Raw genomic sequence first — 17,522 nt, 5'->3', positions numbered from 1 at the left:
TTCCTCCCAGCTCAGGGTCTTTGTAAATTCTGTTATCTCTGTCGGGAATGGGAATGTCCTGCACACCCATCCCTACTACCCCCAACATAAGCACTTACCTAGTTAACATGTACTGTTAGATCTCAGTTCAAATGTTCCCTCCTCAGAGAGATCTTTCTTGATCCAAAATCCAGGTAAGAACCAATTATTTCATGATCTCATAGCACTATATACCCCTCTTTTCAACAATAATCTCAGTTATAAATTTATGTGTATGTGTGCTTCACTCATTGTTATTTCCTACATTAAATGATAAATTTATGAAAATAGGAACCATGACTAAGTTTCAATTTTCTGTATTTATTTATTTTTGATCATCATTATCTTCCCAGAACTTAGCACATTGCATGGCATTAATATTGTAGCCATTAATATTGTTTGGAGACTTTGAATTCCTCCTGTTTACTTTTGAGACTCCATCAGTTTACCATTTTTCTCTCACTACACCCCTGTCATCCCTTCCCAGTACTTGGAGTGACCATATGCCCTGCAACAACTTTTGGCACTCAGGGTTTCTCCTGAGCAATGAAAGTCTAATAGTCGTCATCATACTACTGTGACTTCCACCTTCCATCTGCCTGCTCACTCCTCTCTCTGTTACTAGCATTGCTCCACTAAGAACAAAGCCTTTTAGTTTTGTAGATTCATGATCAGACACAGAAATGTGTCCCTTTGAGTTGATCACTATTCAATTCAAAATGTGGAGCACTTATTTTTGAGACAAAAAGGATGGGAAATGATCAAAGGCTGGGGATTTTTAGTGCAAATAAGGGTTGGTTCATGCATTTTAAAGGCATGATATTCATAATATAAGAGCATAGGATGAAATTACTAATGTAGAGATGAGATTGCAGTTCAAGAAGATAGTAAAAATTTCAGCTTCAAAGGCAGGGGAGACTAGCAATTTGAGCACTTCTCTGCTTGGGCGAAATTTAAAAAGAAGACATTTGTGAATTGGGTGTTCGAAAAGTCAAGAAATGACAAAATTGAATCTAGTTTAGGATTTTTATTATGTAAACATATTCTAGGTGTATAAAAGGGAAGTGAGAAGATGAAAATTTTTTTGAGGTAACAAGATTATAGGTGAATTTTTTCTTTGATTTCATTTTGATTTACATTAATATTGTCAAATACAATACATAACTTTTTTTTTTCAAGGAACTCCAAATCTTCTCTGAAGTTTCAATTTATAATTACTGTGTATCTACTATGTGCTATGTTCTCTATTACATGATTTTAGTTATTCCCAATGACAACCTTGCGAGGAAGATGGTAGACAGGCTAAAAAGGAAACGGAGACATTCATTCCAGGTCTTGCACCTTGTGAGCAGTAGGGCTTGTGTTTGCGCCCTGCTGGATCTGACTCTAAGCTTAGTTTTGATCCATTTGTCTTACTCTCCCTCTTTTTAGAGTCATTCGACACAATATTCTCAGAGACTTTCCAAACTGGCTGGCACTGTTGAAAGTATTTCTTTTGCTGATACTTTGTTACAATCAACTAGTTATTTCAATAAATATTAAACATTTGCTATATGCCATTGACTGTTATGGCTTCAGGATGAACAAAGGTGAACACAATGGACAAGGTCCTTACTCTCATGTAATTCTAGTAGAAAGAACATAACCTCTCAAAATAGCAAATAAAAAAGCAATGAGATTTACAGTAAGTGATATGTAGAGAATGACTGTTGGTTTTCTGATAGTAACTAATTATTGGACCCAAGTTCTTTATTAAAAAACATAATGTGAAACCTCTTTGAGGAGGAAACATTGAAGCTGAAACTGAAATGTCAAGAATGATTTCAGCAGAGGAACAAGATTTTACAAAATCCCTGGGCCAGAAGCCAGCATGGTATGTTCAAGTCATGAAAAGAGAAGACCAGGGTTGCTAGAGCATAAAGGATAGAGAGAAACGTGGTTGGTATTGGTTGTAGCTGAGTCATGTATGGATTTGTAAGACAGAGTAAGAGAAATGAATTGTAGTTTAATGGACTAGGAAGTCATTGAAATATTTCAGGCCAGATAATATTCCTGCTGCTGTGTGGAAAATGGATGATAGGGGAACAAGAGTAGAAGCCAGGAGATGAGTCAGAAGGCCGTATTGATATAGGTTTCTTCTGCCTTCTGAAAGAAGGGTGTTCCTATGAAATATTACATTAGCTGAAATGTCATAGAGTTAGAAAGCAATTACCATTAATTTAATGGACAAAATTTTGAGCATTCCAAGACCCCCAAAATGACCTACCAAATCATATCAAGTATGCTTAATTATATCCAGTTTTATGCTGAGCGAAACACACTTTTGAGATGCCTTAGGCTTCTCCAGTACCTTAGGATACCTCCTGCTAATGGGTGTACAAACTAAATTGAGATAAAGCACAGATGCTGAGAGGCTGAGTGTAGGTTCTCCGGGAAGGAGTTTGATGGGGCCACTATCAGACGCTTCGGTTGTATGCTGCTTCTATAATGGCTTCCTGCAAAGCAAACACTGAAAGCTGTTTTTGCCTCTTTTTCATAAAAGTAAAAATCTTCAGATTCGTTTCATTAGCGAAAACAGGTAGTAATGTAGCTCCTTGTAAAAGTACCATAAAGTGAACTTTCAAAAATCAGGGATACCTATATTCCCATACATTGCTGCTGAGAGATGACAGTGGTTTTGACAGAACACTGGTTCTTAGACTGAAGTGTTTATCTAGAATCATCTGGAGGACTTGTTAAAACAGATTGAAGGCTCCCCTTCTCCTCCCCTCCATCAAGTGTCTGATATGGTACATGTGAGATGGGTCCCGAGACCTATCTAACAAATTTCCAGGTGATGCTGCTACTGACCCTCCAATGGACAAAGGTGTTAGTTATGCAGAGAAAAGGGAAGCATTCAGAATGTATTTTTCAGTTGGAATGATAAAACTTGCTGTTGAATTGAATTTAGGGAGCAGAAAAAGAGAAGAATCAACATGTAGGGGAATTCTGGGAACCCATGCGAGAGCTCATCATTGAGATGGGGAGGTCTCAGGGAAGAGCAGTTTTTGGTAGGGTAGGAGTAAGGGAAGAATCAAGATTCAATTAAATTAAAGGAAATATTATGAGGATATTATATTTTACATATTTGTGCTGGATTGGATTAAGTATAATTTTCTATGATTGGTTATGGTTCTCTAAATCCTTTTACTGGGGTTGGGCAGGGGGGGCAAGGATGGTGGTGTTGGTGCAGGGGACATAACTAGCTTGGCCAGGTCCCAGCTAAGCACTGGTGGCCAGATTAGGGGCTGGAGCTAAACAGGATACAGTGAGGCTGTTTGGAGCCAGAGGTATGATTCAAGTCAGGTGAAGTGACTGAACCAAAATGACCTCAGAAATAAGTATGGAAGTCTATATGGCAGGACTGGCTATTGTTTTTTTGTCTAGGGCAAATGGGCTACAAAGTGCTTTGATAAACCAGGGGAAATTACAGAATGAGTGGCAAGACAGGAACCCCCTTTATTAATTAATATAAAATAAATATACATGATAGTAATGCCAACCCTGGCTGGTTTGGCTCAGTGGATTGAGCGTCGGCCTGCGAGCTAAGTGTCGCTGGTTTGATCTTCCAGTCAGGGCACATCAGAGAAGGAAAACTCTGACTCCAAAAAACCTCCGCTGCCTTGCGGCATACCTCTTCAGGGGAAAGGCTAAGGGAGTAAACCCCGACAGAAAATCCAGAGCCGGAGTCCCTAAGGCGGTTTGACGTTGTAGTCAACACGGGCAACTCCTGCGGCGCACCTGAAGCCAAGCTGTATTGACTCCGTCTTTCCCTTGGACCCTTCAGCTGCGAAGAGAGGGGGGGTCTGCTGCATGGGCAACAGCAGATCCTCCATATCACCCTGCCCAGGCTCTGTAGCTTCAGCTTCACTGGAGAGTACACTCCAGCGTTATCGCAAGATGTCGATTCAACACGGGAGGAGACAGATACCGTGTCACTCCCGAGTCGGACTGCACAGCCATTCTCGGCGGTGCAGATAGACTCTTAAGAAGCTACACCATCGTCTGTCAAGACAGACGGCTGCCGACGACGATAGTAATGCCAACTAACCTTAATGTATAGCATTTGATAGGCATTGCTACATGCTTTCTATAGATTACCTAATTTAACTTTTATAACACCCTGTACAAGGAAGACTCTTTGCTTTCTCTACTCTTACAACACTTCTGATATCAAATGTGTGGGTTTCTCCACACCAAGAAGTTCTTCATATCTTGGAGGACACCAGCTGGGTGTCCTACAATTTAACCCAATTCTGACACTAACTGGAGTTAGTGCAGACCTCGCTAGTTTAAGGGCTCAGTCCACAAGATTGTCCGCACATCCCAGACACCAATCTCAAGTTCCAGGTGATCATGTGTATTGTAGTTTTGACTGACCTACTATAATTTGGGGGTTTGCACAACCTCCTGGAAGCTCTCTGAACTCCTTTGATATGCTTTTATGGAGACTTTATTATGTAGGTATGACTGATTAAATCATTGACCCTTATTGACTAACTAAACTTTAATCTTTCTCTCCTCCACCCCAGTGTTGGGGAGGTGTGGGCTGTAAGTTCCAACCCTCTAATCAGATTGTTGAGTCCCCTGGCAATAAGCCCTCCCATACTTAGGGGCTTTCCAAAACTTACCTTATTAACATAAACTCAGGCATAGTTGGAAGAAGGTTGTTATGAATATCAAAAGACACTCCTTTTACTTTTATCACTCTTGAGGTATTTCAGGAGCCAGGGTCAAAACCCAAGTATTGTAACAAAAGATGCTCCTTTTACTTTATTCACTTAGGAAATTACAAACATTTTTAGGAGTCTTTGAAGCAGATCACAATGTATATTGCTTATTATGTCACAATTTCACACCCTATAAGAACAGGTATCATTATTTCCCCAATTTTATAGATAAGGAACTGAGTTTGAGGACAACTTTAAGTCACAGAGCTAGAAATGATAGAGCTGGAATTCATACTTGGGTGCTGTTGGATTTCAGTATATTTTAGAAAGTTTTAATCTGCATAAGTTTAAAACAGACATTTTATTGGGGGTGATTAAATAGCTTTTGTTCCCTAGTCTACAAAATGTTTAATGTCAGGCTTTAGTGAGGGAGATAGCTTCCCCCACCCCCTTATGACGTTACTTCTATTGAAAAATCTAGATCCAGTTATATCATTTCAATTGTTAGCTCTTCTTCTAGGAATTAATCCATTAAAAACTCGAGGACTGTTTGCATGATCTGAAAACAGTACCTTTAGCAGAGAATTAGCCAGAGTTTTTATCACTGTTTTTTATTGTATGTGTGTTAATACATTATATATATGAAAGTGTGAAATTTCCTTGAGAAGACTTTTTTTTTGCTTCCCAGAAAGGGGAAAATCCTCACATTCTGAGATGCCAGGCTGTTTAATCTACTTCCCCTCCCTTTCCCTTTTATCTTCTCTTCTCCTTCTCACACACTCACCTTCCAGAATGATGTTATCTGGGAACACAGGAAGAGCAAAAGAGATGGCTGAAGTATGTGACCCCTTAAAGATAGGTGTGCCTTTGTCTTCTGCACTTGCTCAAATGCCTTCCTCTGCTTATTACACATCACTCTCCTGACCTTGGCTGCTGGCACAGCCCTGATTGTCCCTTACAGACAAGCAGGAGAATTTGATGGGCTTGCTCGGGGAACTAGAGAGATAAGAATGATATTTTCTTAACACATTACACTTCACAGGATTTTTTTTCTGCCCAGAGAAGTTTTCCAGGGCTCTTCACTTGCTATTTTCCCCAAGTCTCTGAATGATTTATTTATTGGAAAATTTGAGAAACTGAGTAAGGATGGGAATACTCAGGAACTGAGGAACTGAATATAGGCTCTTTGAGGGTAGGGAGATAGCTTTTATTAAAGAAATAGATTATTTTACAATACTATATTATGCTAGTCATTTAGTAAATATTTCATTTTTTAAATTTCATAGAAACTGTTTTGCAGACTGTTCAGCAAAGACTACAGATAAACAATATGTTTTCTTCCCTATTGGTTGGCCTGTTCTTTTTTCTGTAGAAAGGACTTTCAAAAAAACCTTATGTTTGTAATTTTGAAAATGCAATCAAATATAAGACTTCAATGTATGAATTTTGTGCTTTGAAATACTGTTCTGGAAAGGTAAACATAAAGCAAAACATGCTTTGATTGGGTATTAAATTGAATTAAGTGGAAAACAAAAAAATCATGAGCTGGTCAAGTAAATAGATAGAACTATGATATGATTGGGATCTGGAGAAGTGCTTCAGAGAAGTTTTCATTTCTAAACATTTCTCTAAACAGTACAGATAAGTTCCCAATATGTTGCCATTAGCTGTGAGCAGTCCCTAATTTAAATGTAATTTTCTGAGAGTGGCATCAAGTTGTCATTAACAATTGATGTTGGAAATAGTATTTGATATCTAACTAACTAAGAGTAAGTTAGTGAGAATGGTGTTCTGGGTAAGTTGGAGCAGGAATGGAGTTAAAGCATTTTCATGGAGCTAGCTTTTCATGAAGATGAAAAAGGACTGAAAGGAGAGAAAAAGAAAAAAGAAAAACTGTTCCAGCTGGGCATACCGACTCTCCCATTCTGAAGGAGAAGCCTTTGCTCTCCTGGCATGGAGGTGGTGGGGATTTTAACTACACTATATGACCTAGCCTTTCTTCTCCAGATAAAACAGCTTATCTTGGTCAAGGAGCTGGAAAGGGGGCTGTGACTCTAAAACAGGGCAGCTATTCCATAGAGGATCCAATGACTTATGCCATGGCCTAGGACAACAAGATGAGTTGGACCAATTAGACTCTCCCTTTTGGTTATTTGAACTAAATTAATGGAAAGAAGTACGAGCTGAGAGGATGCTGTGGTGCAAAGTTGGCACCATGGCAGGCCATAGGTTTTATGAACCTTACATTTTGAATAAGCAGAGTAAGGCAGTAATTAAGACCACCTGGCCCAGGGGAGGCTGATGCTGAGAGTAACTGGTTATTCAAGCCAAGCCTATGGATAAGCTCATAATACACATTTTTAAAAAAATACGGTCTGTGTGGGCCTCTGTTGCAGTCAAAGGTGCCCAACTAAAATATTGCCTGATTACCAGCATCAAAATGAAAAGGGAACCAACTGTAATGGAAAACATATTTGTTAATGACACATCGGACAAGTGTTTAATCTCTGGAATATATAAAGTACTCATACAACTCAACAACAGGAAGATAAACCATCTAATTAAAACATGGGGAAGCAGCTTTTTGGCTCCTTCTTGAACCTCTGTCTGGTTTGGCCTCCTTGCCTCCACTCCAGCCTCCACCATGTCCACAAGGATGACCCAGAAGACAACATGCAAGGTGTCCACCTCGGGGCCCCAGGCTTTCAGCAGCTACTTATACTTGAGTGGGCCCAGCATCAGCTCCTCGGCCTTTTCCTGGGTGGGCAGCACCTACCGGGTTGGCCTGGGTGCCAACATGAATCTGGCTGGAGGTTTTGGCAGAGCGGGGAGGATAGGGTCCATCAAAGCTGTCCAAGTGAACCAGAGCCTGCTCAGCCCCCTGAGGCTGGAGGTGGGCCCCAACATCCAGGCCGTGTGCAACCAGGAGAAGGAGCAGATCAAGACCCTCAACAAGTTTGCTTCCTTCATTGATAAGGTGCGGAGCCTGGAGCAGCAGAATAAGATTCTGGAGACCAAGTGGACTCTTCTGCAGCAGCAGAAGATGACTCGTAGTAACATGGACAATATGTTCGAGAACTACATCAACAACCTTCGGCAGCAGCTGGAAACACTGTCCCAGGAGAAACTGAGACTGGAGGCGGAGTTTGGCAACATGCAGGGGATCGTGGAGGACCTGAAGAATAAGTATGAGGATGAGATCAACAAGCACACAGAGATGGAGAATGAATTTGTCCTCATCAAGAAGGATGTGGATGTAGCTTACATGAACAAGGTAGAGCTGGAGTCCCGCCTGGAAGGACTGACCAATGAGATCAACTTCTATAGGCAGCTGTATGACGAGGAGATTCACGAGCTATAGTCCCAGATCTCTGACACGCCCGTGGTGCTGTCCATGGACAACAGCTGCTCCCTGGACCTGGACAGCATCATTGCCGAGGTCAAGGCCCAGTACAAGGAGATTGCCAACCGCAGCCGGGCTGAGGCTGAGACCATGTACCAGATCAAGTACGAAGAGCTGCAGACATTGACTGGGAAGCATGGGGATGGCCTGTGTCACATCAAAACAGAGATTTCTGAGATGAACCGGAGCATCAGCTGCAACCAGGTTGAGATTGATGGCTAAAAGGCCAGAGGGCTGCCCTGAAGGCCTCCATCGCTGATGCTGAGCAGTGTGGTGAGCTAGCTGTAAAGGATGCTCAGGCCAAGGTGGCTGAGCTGGAAGCTTCTCTGAGAACCGCCAAGCAGGATATGGCCCGGCAGCTGTGTGAATACCAGGAGCTCATGAATGTCAGACTGGTCCTTGACGTGGAGATCACCACCTACCGCAAGCTGCTGGCGGGTGAGGAGAACTGGCTGGAGTCTGGGATGCAGAACATGAGTATCCATACCAAGACCAACAGCGGCTACTCAGATGCGCTGAGCCCAGTTTATAGCAACCTCACCTACAGCCTGGGCTTCTAGTACCACCTGGGCTCTGGTGGGAGCTCTGGCTCCTTCAGCTGCACCAGCACCAGCTCCTCCAAGATGGTGGTTGTGAAGAAGATCGAGACCTGTGATGGGAAGCTGGTGTCTGAGTCATCTGATGTCCTGCCCAAGTGAATGACTGCTGCAGTCCCTCCCATCCTCCGAGCTGCGCAGGGGGGTGGAGGGCACAGGAGGCCCACCTGAAGCTCAGCCCCACCCAGTCCTCGGCTTGCCCTTGGGGTGGGGGAGTTTACCGCCTTTTACCCATGTCCCTGACTAGAAACCAAATCAAGTGTTTTCCTTTTTCCCCAAAATAAAGTCTCACCTGGCTCTGCCAAGCCTCTTAAAAAAAAAAAAGGGCAAAGGTTCTGAATAGACACTTCTCCAAGGAGGACATAAAGAGGGCCCATAGACATATGGAAAGATACTCAATATCACTAGCTATCAGAGAGATGCAAATTAAAACCACAATGAGATATCTCACACCTGCCAATATGGCTATCATTAATAAATCAACAAACAGCAAGTGCTGGTGAGGATGTGGAGAAAAGGGAACCCTACTGCACTGTTGGTGGGAATGGAAACTGGTACAGTCGCTGTGAAAAACAATATGGAGTTTCTAAAAAAATTAAGATGGAACTGCCTTTTTGACCCATCAATCTCACTGCTGGGAATATACCCTAAGAATCCTGAAAAAACAATTCAAAAGCACTTATCACCCTTATGTTCATAGCAGTGCTATTTATAATAGTCAAGAGTTGGAAGCAGCCTAAGTGCCCATCTGTAGATGAGTGGATCGAAAAACTGGTACATTTACACAATAGAATACTATGCAGCAGAAAGAAAGAATTTCTGCTTGTTGTGGCAGAGTGGGTGGAACTGGAAACTATTATGTAAGAAATAAGTCAATGGGTGAAAGACAAGTATCATATGATCTCACTTATAAGAGGAATCTGATGAACAAAATAAACTAATGAGCAAAATAGAACCAGAGGCATGCAATCATGGAACAGACTGACAGCTATAAGATGGGAGGGGAAAGGCAGGGACTGATCAAAAGAAGGTGAAGGGATTAGTCAAAAAACATACATGAAGGACCCATGGACATGGACAGCAGTGTGGGGATTGACTATGGAAGTGGGGTTGGGCTGGGTGGAGGTGGGTAAAGCAGAAAAATGGGACAACTGTAATAGCATGAACAATAAAACATTAAAAAATACATTTACCTTATGTAGGATTAAAATAAAATAAAATAAAATACTGCCTGATTAATTTTTGTTTAAGTTGATCTCGACAGCAATTATTGAACCACATGATCATTATGCCACTAAATCTCTAGAAGTTAGAAATGTCTAGATATAAGAAGCAGACAGTGCTATTTAAGAACGCATTAAATCTGGTATGCTCAATGGCCATCTAATTTGGAAACCTTTCAGCCCTTTGTCTTCTCAGTCCACTTCTTTGTATAATCTAATCTTGTATAAACAGAGGTTCTAAGACTATGCATAGGTTTAAAAAAAAAGGATGACTAGTTTTTACTTAGAGCAGCAATTTTCAACCCTTTTCAGCTCATGGTATACAAAGGAGGGAGGAACCTTCTAAAACCCTAGAATTTATTTATAAAAAACTGTGTACTTTTTCTCACATGTTTAAACTTCAGTCACCTTCAAAATGCTCTCGATTTGATGCAATACACCTATCAAGACTTTCCTGCTACTCAAAACAGTTTTTGAACTCATTGATTTGGATGCCATTTAGTGCTTCTGCCATTTTTTGTTTGTTTGTTTGTTTCACCTCTTCCACATCAGCAAAAACGTTTCCTTTTGAGGACTTTTTTCATCTGGGGAAGCAAAAAAAGTTGCTTGGAGTGAGATCAGGTGATCACGGATGGTGGGACATGGGGGTCATGCTATTTTTGGTCAAAAACTGATGAACACTCAGTGCAGTATGGGCAGGTACATTAGTAAATCATCCATTATGAAATAGACAAACACATTGAAAGAGTATTTTAAAAAATTCACTGAAGCTGTACACAGCCTCTCACAACAATGCCAGCTGTTACACCAATATAGATGGGTTTCTAGAACACTCACCTAGTGGGGGAAGCCTGCAGTACAAGGGACCCACCCTCCAGAACATAATTCCGGTTGTTTTTGGGTCCCCCATCTTAAACTAATTACTAAAATCCTACAGAGCTTTTCTCGCTGGCTACTTGAAGATCAGCCACCATCGTGAACAACACAGTGACTATCTGGACCAGGAAGGTCATGACCAACAGACTACTTCAGTGGAAACAAATGGTCGTTGATGCCCTTCAGCCTGTGGAGGCAGCATTACCCAAGACAGAAATTCGGGAAAAACTAGCCAAAATACGTAAGACCACCAGATGTCATCTTTGTGTTTGGATTCAGAATCCATTTTGGTGGTGGTAAAACAACTGGCTTTGGCATGATTTATGAGTCTTTGTATATGAAAAGAAAAATGAACCAAAACATACACTTGCAAGACGTGGCCCATCTGAGAAGAAGAAGACCTCAAGAAAACAGAGAAAGGAACACAAGAACAGGATGAAGAGAATCAGGGGGACTGCAAAGGCCAGTGCTGGTGCTGGCAAGGGTGAGCTGGAGACTGAACAACAGGAGGAGTGAAGATTCTTCAGTGACCTTATCTGGGGTGAGTATGCAGATCTTTTTCATGGGAAGATTAATAGACTCAGAATTTTTATGTGTAAAAAAAATCCTGTGGCGCACCGAAAAATTTATATCTGTAGCCGATCTGACACACAAAAAAAATAGGTATAATTTTGATTTACTCACACCACATGGCTATTCTCGTGTTGGCTGTTGTAATTTTTTTATTTGACAATCTAAGGGAGAAGATGTTAGTGCCCCTGTCTAAATAGTCAGGTATCGCATATTTTAAAAATTCTTGTGGCACACCGGTTAAAATTCACTGACTTAGAGGAATGTTAGTAAGTGTAAGGAGACAATTATGGAATTATCTATAGTGCTTGACCTCATCAAAGAGATGTGAATGAAATTTCACCCAAATTTAGGTCAACGTTACCATTCAGTAACACGCAGTTTTCCCAAATTGAGTTTATTAAGACATTTTATTTTTAGACTGATCTATTTTTAAAAGTATATCCTATAGAAAAGTCTGCTGTGGCATCATTTCTAACATTTTGGTACCCACAAATGATTAGCTCTCCCATAGAATATGAAGCATAAATAAGAGCAAAAGATCATAAAATGAGACCATATTGTCCAAACATAGTATGTATGCCTTGGCAACGAGAATGTATATAATCATATCTAATTTGCCAGATAACTGGATTAAACCTGGTACAAAAAAGACTCTTATTGGACAGATTAGTCAGGGAAGGTTTATAGTGATCCTCTTGAAGTTAGGGAAATCATGTAATTATCCAAATTGAGACACTTAAAAAAAAAAAGTCTTTTTAAAAAGATTTTATTTAGTTATTTTTAGAGAGAAGGGAAGGGAGGAAGAAAGAGAGGGAGAGAAACATCAATGTGTGGTTGCCTCTCGCACACCTCTGATCGGGAACCTGGCCAACAACCCAGGCATGTGCCCTGACTGGGAATCAAACCAGTGACCCTTTGGTTCACAGGCTGGCACTCCATCCACTGAGCCACACCAGCCAGGGCTAAATTGGGACACTTTCAAGAGTGGAAAAGACACTACTAATGATTACACTAGGCCAATAGAAGTAAACTAGGGGTTTTCCAGGAAACTGGGTGTATAATTGCCTTATAAGAAATCCAATTCACCATTTCCTGTGTAAAATTTCTTTTATTCATGACCAAAGGGGAAAATATGGAAAGGCCCGAACTTGAAGAATGTGCTAAAATCTGGGACTCTTGAAAATGCATACTATTTAAATGATTAATAAACATAGCAGGGTGTTTGTCTTTAGGGCCATAACTGCCACATTTTAGGAGTTAACTTAGGCATTGAGATGTTGTCCTGGAATGTTACCCAACTTAAAAATAGTGCACTACTCATATTGCTATGAAGAGTCTTGGCTTCCAGGGTACCATGAAGGCTTTCTGGGCCAGGTCACATGCACTGGAATTAATTTTTTTAAAAATTAAATTGAACTAAAATTCACACAATATAAATTCACCACTTACCATGTACACCCTGTTGTGCAACAATTACTATTACCTAGTTACAGAACATTTTCATTACCCCAAAGGAAGCTTCATAATGATTAAGGCATCAATCGACCTTCCCTACTCTCCTCTGCCCCTGGCAAACACTAAACTGCTGTCTGCCTCTATACATTTGCCTTTTCTAGATAGTTCATAAAAATAAAATTATACAATACATAGCCTTCTCTGTCTGACTTCTCTCGCTTAGTACAATGGTTTAAAGGTTCATTCATGAAGTAGCATGTATCAATTACTTTTCATGGGTGAGTAATAATCCATTGTATGGCTTTATCAGAATTTGATTATCCATTTCTCTGTTGATGGACATTTGAGTCGTTTTCACATTTTTGGCTATTTTGAGTAGTGCTGCTATGAACATTCATGTTTGAGCACCCATTTTCACTGTTTGGTAAGGAGAGTATATATCGAGGAGTAAGATTTCTAGATTATATGGTCATTTTATGTGAAAGTTTTTGAAAAACTGTGGAAAGAGGAAGACCTAATACCCAAACCCTTACTGTACCAATGGATTTATTTATTCAATAAGGCAAAGTAGGAAATTTTGCTGGAATTTTTTATTAAGAATTTTCTCTGGGTTGTACACTTCTCTTGGTGATACTGAGTCCCTCTTATTTCTGAGAGTTATTTTGAATTTACTGACATTCAAAATTTATAAAAGGAGATATCACTATGTTTGTTTCTTGTTTGTTTAGTATTTGTGAAACATCACTATTTTTTAATGCTGAAGTTTCAATATCTTAAGAACAGTTTACTTCTTTGTTTAGATAAGAAACTGCTAATATAAAAAAATATCTTCAAATAGACAATATAAGCACACTGCTTTTTTCCTTCTTCTCTTCTTAGAAGTATTATTCTTATCTTTATGAAATAATGTTTATTGTTTTTTCTCCATGGAATGGTTTATTTACTAAAAATAAATACCTTCTTTGCACCGAAACACAAGAACCACGTGTTTTTGGGAAGCTAACAGACAGGAGTCTGTGAATCTGACTATTTTATCAATATTAATTCAGAAGTTTAAACAGACTGTTGTCTAGCTTCTAAAATTAAATTAAAAATACTGTAACTTACTTTGGTTCCTTGTGGATAGAGGATCCAAGAAACAAGTTTTATTCTAGGTTTTTATGTTTCTTTTTTTCAACTAATGAATGGGCATGGGATACTTAGAGGAGTTACTCATGCAGTCCCACCCATGTGGATTAGATGCTGGTTTTGAATTATCTCCTAGCTTCACAAAACTCTAACTCTCTGCCTTTCAGAATGTTCACTCAACAGATTTGTAATGTATTAACAGAAAAGATATTCTGTAGATGTGCATACTTTTGAACTCATGTAATAATTGCTTTGCTTTTAAAATAGCTTTTTGGGGGAGGTGGATACACATGAACTATTTATAATCATGATTATACAAGGGTCAATTTATCGTATTTTTATACTTTTTTATTCTAAGATATCAGGTGAAAATATTATCTACTCTATCTTTTATCAAGAGAATTTAGAATATTTTTGACTACCAATATCATAGCATTTATTTTGCAAAACAAATTAACTTTCCATTTGTGCTCCCAAGCAACCACTTTTATTGATTAAATAAGACAATTACAATTTTGCTTTATTAAATTTAAAATGTTTTCCGTGTTATAAAATTAGCAAGTCTATAAATAATAATAAAATTCAAAATCATAATTAATGAAATGGTCAGAGGCTATGACAATAAGAGGAATAAACTAATTAGCAAGGGTAGCTAACATTTCATATAGAGAGAAAATGTGTGCCACTCACTGGAAATCTTGTAAAGATGTTGGAGGTCAGCACTTTGGTCAGATAATTAATTTTTATCGTTTTAGAGATCCATGCTAGTCATATTGTGTTTGGGCCTGTATATATGTATGCGTGTTTTTATATATATTTATTGACAGGACCAACAATGGAATGCAGACAGTAATTTGTTCAAAAAATTTTCCAGTTTTATTCAAATACTACCAATGTGAACCTCGAGGCCTGAACTCAATACTTGGTGTTGTTCAGTGTTGGAAAGAGAATGGTTACCAATGGAAAATCATCCTGAAGTAACAGATTCTTTTGACTGGGAAACATAAAAATAACCAGGAAGAGAGAACAGCAGCAGAGGGGCAGCATCTGTTTTACTTTTTTAGGAACCACATTTATGGACCCATTCATTAAAATTCCAGTGTGCCTGTGCTTGATTTCTGTGAAGCCGCATGTAACCCTATTAGACTTGGAATAGATCAAAAGAGAGCAGGAGAGACTGAAGGAGAATGTCCCCATTATAAGTGTTTTATATCTACTACATTAGATAATATCTACTATGGGGACTGTAAACTTTCAGGCACAGTGATATGTGAGTATTTTTGAACATCTGAGATACTACACACTGAAAACACCATGAAATAAAAATAATCTCTTCACACTTCCCTACTGGCTGTTTATCAACTTTTTCCTTTTCCACATTTATGCATAAAGTGTCCCTTCGCAGCCAGAAACCCTGTGGTGTTTTTTTGGCTCTGATTTGGACAGTAACTTGCTTATTTTCAGAGTTAACGGCAGAAAGCAAAGAAAAATGTAGTCCATTGGTGTGTTACATTATGTAAAGAAAACAAGATTGCTAAGTACTGCCATCCAGTATACTTTCCATGCTTTTATTTAATCCTTTTTATATCAACTCAAACATCAAATTGAGCAGCCCCCAAATAATAGAGTTGGAAAAAGTTGTTTCTGCATGTCTTAGAGGGACTCACCCACTTATTTAAACTTTCTGTAAGCCCATCCTTGATCAAGAAACTTTCAAGAGGAAACACACACATATACACAAGTAATCACAGCAAATATTTAATAGTAACTGTTTTTCATTCCTTTTCCCCCTTTAAGGGCAAAACAGTGTAGGATTTAATTTTCTAAGGCTGTGTACATGAGTGTGTGAGTGTGTGCTTGTACGTGTATCTATTGCAGGTTTAACAAGCAATGATAATTAAAAAAAAATGAGTAAAGTGGATTTCTGGACCAAAAGGGTGTGTGATCCAGAAACTTGCTTTGAGCTTCACCAGCAACAGGTTTTATAATGGACACTGAGTGTGAGTGCCGTTGCTAGTTTATAGCTGAGCCTGAAACTTGCTGTCTGTCGGGGGCTGTAAAGGACTGGACAGAGCTACTAATGCAGGTGTTTCTTCCTTAGAGATATGATGCTCCTGCTAATACACTATTTCAAAAGCAAAATTAATACTAGCTTCCAGGTCGATAGTTCCAAAGAAATGTTTTATTTTTGCTCAGAACAATTAATCAAACTAAGGCATCCTAGAATTAAAAGGTAGCTTTTATCTGTTCATATAAAATCAAACAAATAGTATGTCCTGATGCACTAAATATATTTATGTGTGTGTATGTATATATATTTATATGCAGTTACGCACTTATTCTATACATCTTTATAAATGCATAGAAAATAGCTTAGCAGAATACCCTTGTAACTGGTAACAGTGCTTACCTGGGGAGCTGATTTGAATTGGGGTGATGATCAAGTGGGGCTGTAGAGGTCTTTGCAATGCTTGTAATGTACTACAAATGCATAAGTATGTCATTTGGGAAATTAAAAATGAAAATTTGAAACGTTATCTTTCCTAGAGTCTTGCTTCTCAATAGAATATCTAAGCTATTTTAGAGAGCCTGTTATTTTTCCACTCAAAAGTTTTTGTTGAAAGCTTCATTCCTGATCATGCCACTGTTTTCTAAATCCCAGGGCTAAAGTTTTTCATTTATCTCTAAGCTAAATTAAGAGAACATAAGTATTCTTTGTAAAAGCTAAGTGTAAGTACAGAATGCCGGACAACATATCATGAAACAACAGGGGACTGCTGAACATTTCTAAGAAGTAATGACAGCATTCAGGACTCTTTGGCCATCAGCATCCCTAATAACACTGGTTTATTTATGGAATGAAGTATAACAATAAGAGTAGGAACAATACTAGATTTTGTGTATATAAAGGTATTAGTTGTAAATATCATAATCCAAAAGGTTAAGTTTGCAAGTAGAAAATGCAAAACATGTCAGGAGTTGTAAGTGAGGTTTTTCACTTCCATTTGCATATAAGGAGCAGTTACCTTCAGTAGTGGTATTTTTAAAATAGAAGACACAGCAATACAAAGCAGTACTTATGTAATTGGAATAACCCAATCCCTAGGCTCTTCATGCAAGGACAGTCACTTAGATTTTCTCCTACTAGGTTAAATTAAGACTGGCTCAAGCCTATATATGCCAGATTGGCTAGAAGTACAGTGTTGCATACTTGGGGGTGGGGGTGGGGGTAGCAGACAACTAGTTTCCAGGATAGTTAAAAAATTTTAGGGATTATGCCAACCAAAAGGAAGCCTTTCCCCAGCAACACTCCCAGGTACAGATGAACCCTGCATCAGCTTTGTGCCCTTGACTGACATCAGTTTGCTTTTCACTGACATGTTCTGCTGCTCTTGAGTTCTGGTCTTCCCTCTATCTGCCAGTCCATGTAGCCGCAAACTTTGCTGGGGCTCACTCCCATGGTATTTCAAAGGAGGATGACTCTAGGTCCTCAGAGACACATAGCTCCGGGTGTTCCTCAGTGAATTCTCAGTGCCCCAGC

The 17,522-nt window shown here is 39.3% G+C and overlaps 1 pseudogene; it reads left to right on the top strand.

The window, feature by feature from the left end:
- Positions 1 to 7,355: 7,355 nt before the first annotated feature.
- Positions 7,356 to 8,833, top strand: LOC150008684 (keratin, type II cytoskeletal 8 pseudogene; annotated as a pseudogene).
- Positions 8,834 to 17,522: the final 8,689 nt, after the last annotated feature.

The sequence above is a fragment of the Furipterus horrens genome, unplaced genomic scaffold (genome assembly GCF_987537825.1).
Source record: "Furipterus horrens unplaced genomic scaffold, mFurHor1.1.pri manual_scaffold_5, whole genome shotgun sequence".
In the NCBI taxonomy this organism is placed as follows: domain Eukaryota; kingdom Metazoa; phylum Chordata; class Mammalia; order Chiroptera; family Furipteridae; genus Furipterus; species Furipterus horrens.
Note: the sequence above shows the minus strand (reverse complement) of the source record. Positions and strands in the feature narration are given on the sequence as shown.